The following is a 10,683-nucleotide window of genomic DNA, read 5'->3' as shown; positions in this document are numbered from 1 at the left end:
ATGACAATCAAGGATTGGAAAAAATGTATTGTCAATCGTAGAGAGCTACATGGAAGCAACATTGTGCGTAGGCGAAGAATTGGAGACAGGATGATCTCCATTCTCCATAATGGAGAGTCAGGGCCTATCTTGTTTTATGATATTCTACCAAAGAGAGGGTAGAGTAGGTCCTATGTGAGAGGAGTAGGTCCTAGGTACAATGTGTTATTATGTGCTACAATGTGTTATAGTTGATGATGATGAGGAGGAGGAGTTGTGATTATGACTAGTGACCAACTTGTTATATGATGCCTCATTGACAAAAATGATGATTAAATAGTGTTGGTGGTAATGACTATGATGATTATTCGTTATAGTGTTGTTGGTGATGATATGATGCCAGAGTTTTTATAATAATATGATGATGATGTTGATCATGATTATCATGATATTTAGTTATTATGATCATGATTGGTTATTATATCATTGGGGGGAGGAAAGTGGATTAGATTCATGTGGATGGATCAAAAGTGACCAAAAGTTGAATTAGTAGGATCGTCGTCCTACTAATTCAATTTTTGATCACTTTTGATTCATTTGGATGAATAAAATCCATGTTTCTTTGTCATGATATAATAATTCATCATGAACATAATGATATAACAACCTCTTAATTGCTATTGTATCAAAATTTGTATAACAACGTATAAATACACTAAAAACTTAAAATAATGAAAAACAGATTACTAGTAGCGCGGGTTTGGAAGTACTCTACTAATATTTGTCTTATCAATAGCGGGGTACGACACATGCTAAAGCTATATGCCTTAGCAGGAGCGCATCTTACACGCGCTGCTGCTAAGTAATAGTTGTAGCGCCTTACTAGTAGCGCGATTACCCATGCTACTAGTAGGCACCAAACCCGCGCTGCTACTAGGCTTTTCCCTAGTAGTGGAAGCGTTACTATGAACGCGGTTCATGGAGTCGTACTCGCAGTGATTCAGATCGCGGTGGATTCCGATCTATGTGCGGAACCACGACACCTCCACGTTCAACACACGTACAGACCGATGACGTCTCCTCCTTCTTGATCCAGCAAGGAGAGAGGAGAAGTTGAGGGAGAGCTCTGACAACACGACGGCGTGGTGGCGGTGGAGCTAAGTGGTTCTCCGGCAGGGCTTCGTCAAGCGCTGCAGAGGAGGAATAAGAGAGAGGTAGGGTTGCGCCTTGGGAGAGATCAATTGTGTGTTCCCAAAAGGCCAAAACCTCAAGTATATATAGGAGGAGGAAGAGGGAGCGCTGCCTTGGCCCCTCCTCCAAGGAGGAGTGGTTTGGCCTAACTAGGGTAGAGTCCTCCTCCCACAAGGGAGGTGGACTCCCTTGGAAGGACTCTTCCTCCTTTCCTTTTAAGTCCTTTTTGCCTTATCGCTTTTTCCCTATGCGCATGGGACTTTAGGGAAGGCCTTGGCCAGCCCAATAAGGGATGGTCCACCTCCTCTAATAGCCCATAAGCTCCTTTGGTCGTCACACCCCTCCCGGCGGTCTTCCGGCACCCTACCGGCATTCCCGGTACACTACCGATGAGCTTGAAACTTTTCCGGTGACCAAAACAGGACTTCCTATATCAATCTTTACCTCCGGACCATTCCGGAGCTCCTCATGACGTCCGGGATCTCATCCGGGACTCCTAACAACCTTCGGCAACCACATACCATTCTCTTTACAACTCTAGCGTCATCGAACCTTGAGTTTGTAGACCCTACGGATACGGTAGACATGCAGACATGACCGAGACATCTCTCCGGCCAATAACCAACAGCAGGGTCTGGATATCCTTGTTGGCTCCCACATGTTCCACGATGATCTCATCGGATGAACCACGATGTCAAGGATTCAATCAATCGCGTATGCAATTCCTTTTGTCTATCGGTATGATACTTGCCCGAGAGTTGATCGTTGGTATCTCTATACCTTGTTCAATATCGTTACCGGCAAGTCTCTTTACTCATTCCATAACACATCATCTCGTGGCTAACTCCTTAGTCACACTAAGCTCAATATGATGATGGATTACCGAGTGGGACTAGAGATACCTCTCCGTCACACGGAGTGACAAATCCCAGTCTCGATTCGTACAACCCAACAGACACTTTTGGAGATACCCGTAGTGCACCTTTAGAATCACTCAGTTACGTTGTGACGTTTGATACACTGAAAGCATTCCTACGACATCCGGGAGTTGCACAATCTTATGGTCTAAGTAAATGATACTTGACATTAGAAAAGCTTTAGCAGACGAACAACACGATCTAGTGCTATGCTTAGGATTGGGTCTTGTCCAACACATCGTTCCCCAATGATGTGATCCCGTTAGTAATGACATCCAATGTTAATGATCAAGAAACCATGATCATCTCTTGATCAACGAGCTAGCCAACTAGAGGCTCACTAGGAACACATTGTGATCTATATATTTACACATGTATTACGGTTTTTGGTTAATACAATTATAGCATGAATGATAGAAAATTATCATGAACTAGGAAATCGAATAATAACCATTTTATTATTGCCTCAAGGGCATATTTCCAACAGTCTCCCACTTGCACTAGAGTCAATAATCGAGTTACATTGTGATGAATCAAACACCCATAGCGTTCTGGTGCTGATCATGATTTGCCCGTGGAAGAGGTTTAGTCAACTGTTCTGCGACATTCAGATCCGTATGTACTTTACAAATATCTATATCTCCATCCTGGATGTATTCACGAATGGAGTTGAAGCAGCGCTTGATGTGCTTGGTCTTCTTGTGAAACCTCGGCTCGTTTGCTATAGCAATAGCCCCAGTGTTGTCACATAACATATTCATCGGGCCCGACACACTGGGAAGCACTCCAAGGTCGGTGATGAACTCCTTCATCCAGACTCCTTCCTGTGCTGCTTCCGAAGCAGCTATGTACTCCACTTCACATGTAGATGCCACCACGACGCTTTGCTTGCAACTGCACCAGCTAATTGCCCCATTATTCAAAACATACACGTATCCGGTTTGTGAATTAGAGTCATCCGGATTTCTGTCGAAGCTAGCATCGACGTAACCCTTTATGACGAGCTCTTCGGCACCTCCATAGACGAGAAACATATTTTTAGTCCTTTTTAGGTACTTTAGGATATTCTTGACCGCTGTCCAGTGATCCACACCTGGATCACTCTGGTACCTCCCTACCAAACTTATGGCAAGGTTCACATCAGGTCTGGTACACAGCATGGCATAAATGATAGAGCCTATGGCTGAAGCCTAGGGGATGGTACTCATCTTCTCTATCTCTTCTGCTGTGGTCGGTCGTTCAGTCGCACTCAACTTTACACCTTGTAATACAGGAAATAACCCCTTCTTAGTCTTATCCATATTGAACTTCTTCAATATAATGTCAAGTTATGTGCTTTGTGAAAGACCTATGAGGCGTCTCGACCTATCTCTATAGAGCTTGATGCCTAATATGTAAGCAGCTTCTCCAAGGTCCTTCATTGAAAAACTCTTATTCAAATAGGCCTTTATGCTTTCCAATAGTTCTATATCATTTCCCATCAATAATATGTCATCCACATATAATATGATAAATGCTACAGAGGTCCCACTTACTTTCTTGTAAATACAGGCTTCTCCATAAGTCTGTATAAACCCAAACGCTTTGATCACCTCATCGAAACGAATGTTCCAACTCCGAGATGCTTGCACCAGTCCATACATGGAGTGCTGGGGCTTGCATACCTTGTTAGCATTACTAGGATTGACAAAACCTTCTGACTGTATCATATACAATTTTTCTTTAAGAAAGCCGTTCAGGAATGTTGTTTTGACGTCCATTTGCTAGATTTCATAATCATAGAATACGTCAACTGCTAACATGATTCGAACCGACTTCAGCATCACTACGGGTGAGAAGGTCTCATCGTAGTCAATCACTTGAACTTGTCGATAACCGTTATCGACAAGTCGAGCATTATAGATGGTCACATTATCATCCGCGTCAATCTTTTTCTTAAAGATCCATTTATTTTTATGGCGCGCCGATCATGGGGCAAGTCCACCAAAGTCCATACTTTGTTCTCATACAATGATCCTGTCGGTGATGCTAGGCCAACACCTATGGGGATCAACGTGATACCCTTGTCATCGTAGGGCGGGGAAAGACATCATCAAGAGAAGATCTAACGATCAACACCCACCAAGCCTTTTTACCCAGGTTTGGGCCGCTTACGCGTAAAACCCTACGTCTTGCTCGTCTGATCGTATTAAGTTTTTTGTTGTTGTTCCTTACAGTGACGATAACCGTCTTCTTGGCCAATCTTCAAAGAGTCTAACCCCTTGTGAATGAGCTAAGGGCCTCCTTTTATAGGCAAAGGGGTCACCTACAGTGCTCGATGGTAGGTTCATGAGATGTTATAGTGTACCTAGAGCGGTGCTTATCCATCTACCGCTGTCAGGTGCATTAAATGCACGCCTTGTCCTTGTCAGCTAAGTGCTGGTGAACACATTTGTCCATGTGTTTCGACACCTGGACGCCACGCTGGTGCATGCGGAATGCGCTGGAACTCGAGGGGGGGGGGGTGGCACTATGGCAAGAGCGGTCGCCCTCTAGTTCCTAGCCATGTCATCTTGGCAAGGGTGCTTGCCGGGGCCTTGCGTCTTCGTCCCGGCAAGGAAGCTTGCCGGGGGCTTCGGCTGTCTTCCCGGCGAGGGAAGCTCGCCGGTGTCTTGTGCTTGGTGCATTCATCACGTCCATCAAACGGACGTAGGCTCCCGGCAAGGCATGCTTATCGGGGCCTTGGATATCTTGGGGGTGCGACTTATCTGGACTCTGCCACGCCCTGCCGTCAGGGGCTCTTCGCGCCCATGCACAAGTCAGGGGCACTCGAGACCCCAGTCTTGAGTGCACCGACAGATCCTATCTCGTATTTCATGGCCTGAAGCCATTTGTTGGAATCTGGGCCTGCCATCGCTTCTTCATAGTTTGAAGGTTCACTGTTGTCTAACAACATGATTTCCAAGATAGGGTTGCCATACCACTCTGGTGCGGAACGTACCCTTGTCGACCTTCGAGCTTCAATAGCAACTTGATCCTAAGTGTCATGATCATCATCATTAACATCATCTCTAGCCGGTGCAGGCGTCTGAGAAACATTTTCTTGTGTTGCGCTACTCTCTAGTTCGAGAGGAGGTACAATTACCTCATCAAGTTCTATTTTCCTCCCACTTACTTCTTTCGAGAGAAACTCTTTCTCTATAAAGGATCCATTCCTAACAACAAAGATCTTGCCTTCGGATCTAAGATAGAAGGTGTACCCAATAGTTTTCTTAGAGTATCCTATGAAGACGCATTTAGCCGGTTTGGGTTCGAGCTTTTCTGATTGAAGCTTCTTCACATAAGCATCGCAACCCCAAACATTCGGAAACGATAGCTTAGGTTTCTTGCCAAACCATAATTCATACGGTGTCGTCTAAACGGATTTAGACGGTGCCCTATTTAAAGTGATTGGGGCAGTTTCCAATGCATAGCCCCAAAATGATAGCGGTAAATCGGTAAGAGACATCATAGATCGTACCATATCTAATAGAGTCCGATTACAACGTTCAGACACACCGTTACGCTGCGGTGTGCCAGGCGGCGTGAGTTGTGAAACAATTCCACATTTCCTTAGGTGTGTGCCAAACTCGTGACTCAAATATTCTCCTCCACGATCGGATCGTAAGAACTTTATTTTCTTGTCACGTTGATTCTCCACCTCATTCTGAAATTCACTAAACTTTTCAAAGGTTTCAGACTTGTGCTTCATTAAGTAGACATACCCATATCTAGTCAAGTCATCTGTGAGGGTAAGAACATAACGATAGCCTCTGCGAGCTTACCTCGATATGTATTATTTCCAATAAATTGGTCGCTCACTCCATTATGCCGGAGAATGGTGTCTTGGTCATCTTGCCCATGAGGCATGGCTCGCATGTGTCAAATGATTCAAAATCAAGAGACTACAAAAGTCCATCAGTATGGAGTTTCTTCATGCGCTTCACACCGAGATGACTAAGGCGACAGTGCCACAAGTATGTGGGACTATCATTATCAACCTTGCATCTTTTAGCACTCACACTATGAATATGTGTATCATCCCGATCGAGATTCATTAGGAATAAAGCATTAACCAGCGGGACATGACCATAAGACATACCACTCATATAAATAGAACAACCATTATTCTCAGATTTAAATGAGTAGCCATCTTGCATCAAGCGAGATCCCGATACAATGTTCATGCTTAAATATGGTACTAAATAACAGTTATTAAGGTTTATAAGTAATCCCGAAGGTAGATGTAGAGGTAGCGTGCCGTCGGCTACCACATCGACCTTGGAACCATTCCCGGCGCGCATAGTCACCTCATCCTTAGCCAGCCTACTGTTGTTCCGCGGTTCCTGCTTAGAGTTGCAAATGTGAACAACAACGCCGGTATCAAATACCCAGGAGCTACTACGAGCGCTGGTAAGGTACACATCAATAAAAAGTATATCACATATACCTTTGACGTTGCCGGCCTTCTTGTCCGCTAAGTACTTGGGTCAATTCCGCTTCTAGTGACTGGTTCCCTTGAAGTAGTAGCACTCCTTCTCAGGTTTAGGTCCTTTCTTTGACTTCTACCCGGCAACTGGCTTACCGGGCATGGCAACAGCTTTGCTGTCTTTCTTGAAGCTTTTCTTACCCTTGCCCTTCTTGAAACTGGTGGTCTTATTGACCATCAACAATTGATGCTCTTTCTTGATTTCTACCTTCGCAAATTTCAGCATTGGATACAACTCGGGAATAGTCTTTTCCATCCCTTGCATGTTGTAATCAATCACAAAACCTTTATAGGTAGGTGGAAGCGACTAGAGGATTCTGTCAATCTATGCATCATCCAAAAGTTCAACTCCAAGTTGAGTCAAGCGGTTGTGCAACCCAGACATTTTGAGTATATGCTCACTGACGGAACTATTCTCCTCCATCTTACAGCTAAAGAACTTGTCAGAGTCTTCATATCTCTTGACCCGGGCATGAGATTGAAAACCAAGTTTCAGCTCCTCGAACATCTCATATGCTCAGTGTTGCTCAAAATGCCTTTGGTGCCCCTGTTCTAAATTGTAAAGCATGCCACACTGAACGAGAGAGTAGTCATCACTCAGCGACTGCTAGGCGTTCCTAGCGTCCTGGTCTACCACGGGAACAGGAGCATCACCTAGCGGTGCATGAGGGACATATGCCTTCTTGGAAGCCATGAGGATGAGCTTTATGTTATGAGCCCAGTCCGCATAGTTTCTCCCATCGTCTTTCAGCTTGGTTTTCTCTAGGAACGCGTTGAAGTTGAATGGGACATTTGCATTGGCCATTGGATCTACAATATTTGTAAAGACTATTTTAGACTAAGTTCATGATAATTAAGTTCATTTAATCAAACTACTAATGAACTCCCACTTAGATCGACATCCCTCTAGTCATCCAAGTGTTACATGATCCACGTGGACTAGCCCGTGTCCGATCATCACGTGAGACGGGTTAGTCATCAATGGTGAGAATCTCTATGCTGATCATATCAATCATACGACTCATGTTCGACCTTTTGATCTCCCGTACTCGAAGCCATGTCTATACATTCTACACTCGTCGAGTCAACCTAAGTGTTCTGTGTGTGTAAACTGGCTTACACCCGTTGTATGCGAACGTTAGAATCTATCACACCCGATCAACACGTGATGCTTCGAAACAACGAACCTTTGCAACGGTGCACACTTAGGGGAATACATATCTCAAAATTTTAATGAGGGATCATCTTATCTTTGCTACCGTCGTTCTAAGCAATAAGATGTAAAACATGTTAAACATCACATGCAATCATATACTGACATCATATGGCCAATACCATGTTCTCCTTTGATCACCATCTTCGGGGCACCATGATCATCATCGTGACCGGCATGACACGATGATCTCCATCATTATGTCTCCGTGGAGTCGTCACGCCAACTATTACTTCTACTACTATAGCTAACTGTTAAGCGATAAAGTAAAGTAATCATCATGGCATTATATGTCATACAATAAATTAAGACAACTCCTATGGCTCCTGCAGGTTGTCATAGTCATCGACACGCAAGTCGTGAATCCTATTACAAGAACATGATAAATCTCATACATCACATATGTAACATCACATCCTTTTGGCCATATCACATCACATAGCATACCCTGCAAAAACAAGTTAGACGTCCTCTAATTGTTGTTCCAAGTTTTACGTGGCTGGATTGGGTTTCTAGCAAGAACGCTTCTTACCTACGTGACAGCCACAAGTTGATATGCCAAATCTATTTACCCTTCATAAGGACCCTCTTCATCGAATCCGATTCGACTAAAGTGGGAGAGACAAACACCCGCTAGCCACCTTATGCACCAAGTGCATGTAAGTCGGTGGAACCAGTCTCAGTAAGCGTACGTGCCAGGTTGGTTTGGGTACTTCATCCCACGATGTCGCGGAATCAAGATAAGACTAGTAACGGCAAGCAATTGACAAAATCAGCGCCCACAACTTTTGTGTTCTACTCGTGCATAGAATCTACGCATAGAACCTTGGATCTGATACCACTATTGGGGATCGTAGTAATTTCAAAATTTTCCTACGCCATGCAAGGATCTATCTATTGGGAAACCAGCAACGGGGGAGGTTGTAGAGCATCTTCATACCTTTGAAGATCGCTAAGCGGAAGTGTTACTATGAACGTGGTTGATGGAGTCATACTCGCGGAGATTCAGATCGCGGTGGATTCCGATCTATGTGCCGAACCAAGGCACCTCCGCTCAACACACGTACAGCCTGGTGAAGTCTCCTCCTTCTAGATCTTGCAATTAGAGAGGAGAAGTTGAGGGAGAGCTTCGGCAACACGATGGCGTGGTGGCGGTGGAGCTATGTGGTTCTCCGGCAGGGCTTCGCCAAGCGCTACAGAGGATGAAGGAGAGAGTGGCAGGGTTGCGCCTTGGGAGAGATCAATTGTGCGTTCCCAAAAGGCCAAAACCTCAAGTATATATAGGAGAAGGGAGAGGGAGGGCTGCCTTGGCCCCTCCTCCAAGGAGGAGAGGTTCGGCCGAACTAGGGGAGAGTCCTCCTCCCACAAGGGAAGTGGACTCCCTTGGAGGGACTCTTCCTCCTTTCCTTTTAAGTCCTTTTTGCCTTATCCCTTTATCCCTATTCTCATGGGCCTTTAGGGAAGGCCTTGGCAATCCCAATAAGAGATGGTCCACCTCCTCTAACAGCCCATGAGCTCCTTTGGTTGTCACACCCCTCCCGGGGGTCCTCCGGCACCCTCCCAACACTCCTGGTACACTATCGATGAACCCGAAACTTTTCCAGTGACCAAAACAGGACTTTCTATATATCAATCTTTACCTCCGGACAATTATCGATCTCCTCATGACGTCCAGGATCTTATCCGGTACCTCCGAACATCCTTCGGTAACCACATACCGTTCTCTTTACAACTCTAGTGTCATCGAACCTTAAGTGTGTAGACCCTACGGGTTCAGCAGACATGCAGACATGACCAAGACATCTATCCGACCAATAACCAACAGAGGGGTCTAGATATACTTGTTGGCTCCCACATGTTCCATGATGATCTCATCAGATGAACCATGATGTCAAGGATTCAATCAATCCCGTATGCAATTTCCTTTGTCTATCGGTATGATACTTGCCCGAGATTCTAACGTGGGTATCTCTATAACTTGTTCAATCTCGTCACCGGCAAGTCTCTTTACTCGTTCCGTAACACATCATCCCGTGGCTAACTCCTTACTCACACTGAGCTCAGTATGATGATGGATTACCACTTGGGCTCAGAGATACCTCTCCGTCACACGGAGTGACAAATCCCAGTCTCGATTTGTACAACCCAACAGACACTTTCGGAGATACCTGTAGTGCACCTTTATAATCACCCACTTACGTTGTGACATTTGATACACCCAAAGCATTCCTACATCATCCGGGAGTTGCACAATCTTATGGTCTAAGGAAATGATACTTGCATTAGAAAAGCTTTAGGAGACGAACAACACGATCTAGTGGTATGCTTAGGATTGTGTCTTGTCTATCACATCATTCCCCAATGATGTGATCTCGTTATGAATGACATCCAATGTCCATGATCTAGAAACCATAATCATCTATTGATCAACGAGCTAGCTAACTACAGGCTCACTAGTGATACATAGTGATCTATATATTCACAGACGTATTACGGTTTCTGGTTAATACAATTATAGTATGAATAATAGACAACTATCATGAACTAGGAAATATAATAATAACCATTTTATTATTGCCTCTAGGGCATATTTCCAACAATATGTTTAGTACAAATTTGGACCAATTTCGAAATTAACACATGGGGTCATTTCAGAAATGCTATATGTTGTTTTCGACCTTATTTAAAAATATCTAGATAATGTAGTTTATTTATGCTTCATCTCTTGCCATGTTTAATAACATTTAATATTGTCGAGTACCTAAACGGGTGAACTAAATATATGAACGTAGAGTTTCGTCGACATGCAACTAGTTGCATATATGAACGATTGTTGTGATTCTCCATATCTTGCATAACTAAAACGGACATGCATC

The sequence above is a fragment of the Hordeum vulgare genome, chromosome 4H (assembly GCF_904849725.1).
Source record: "Hordeum vulgare subsp. vulgare chromosome 4H, MorexV3_pseudomolecules_assembly, whole genome shotgun sequence".
Classification (NCBI taxonomy): domain Eukaryota; kingdom Viridiplantae; phylum Streptophyta; class Magnoliopsida; order Poales; family Poaceae; genus Hordeum; species Hordeum vulgare.
Note: the sequence above shows the minus strand (reverse complement) of the source record.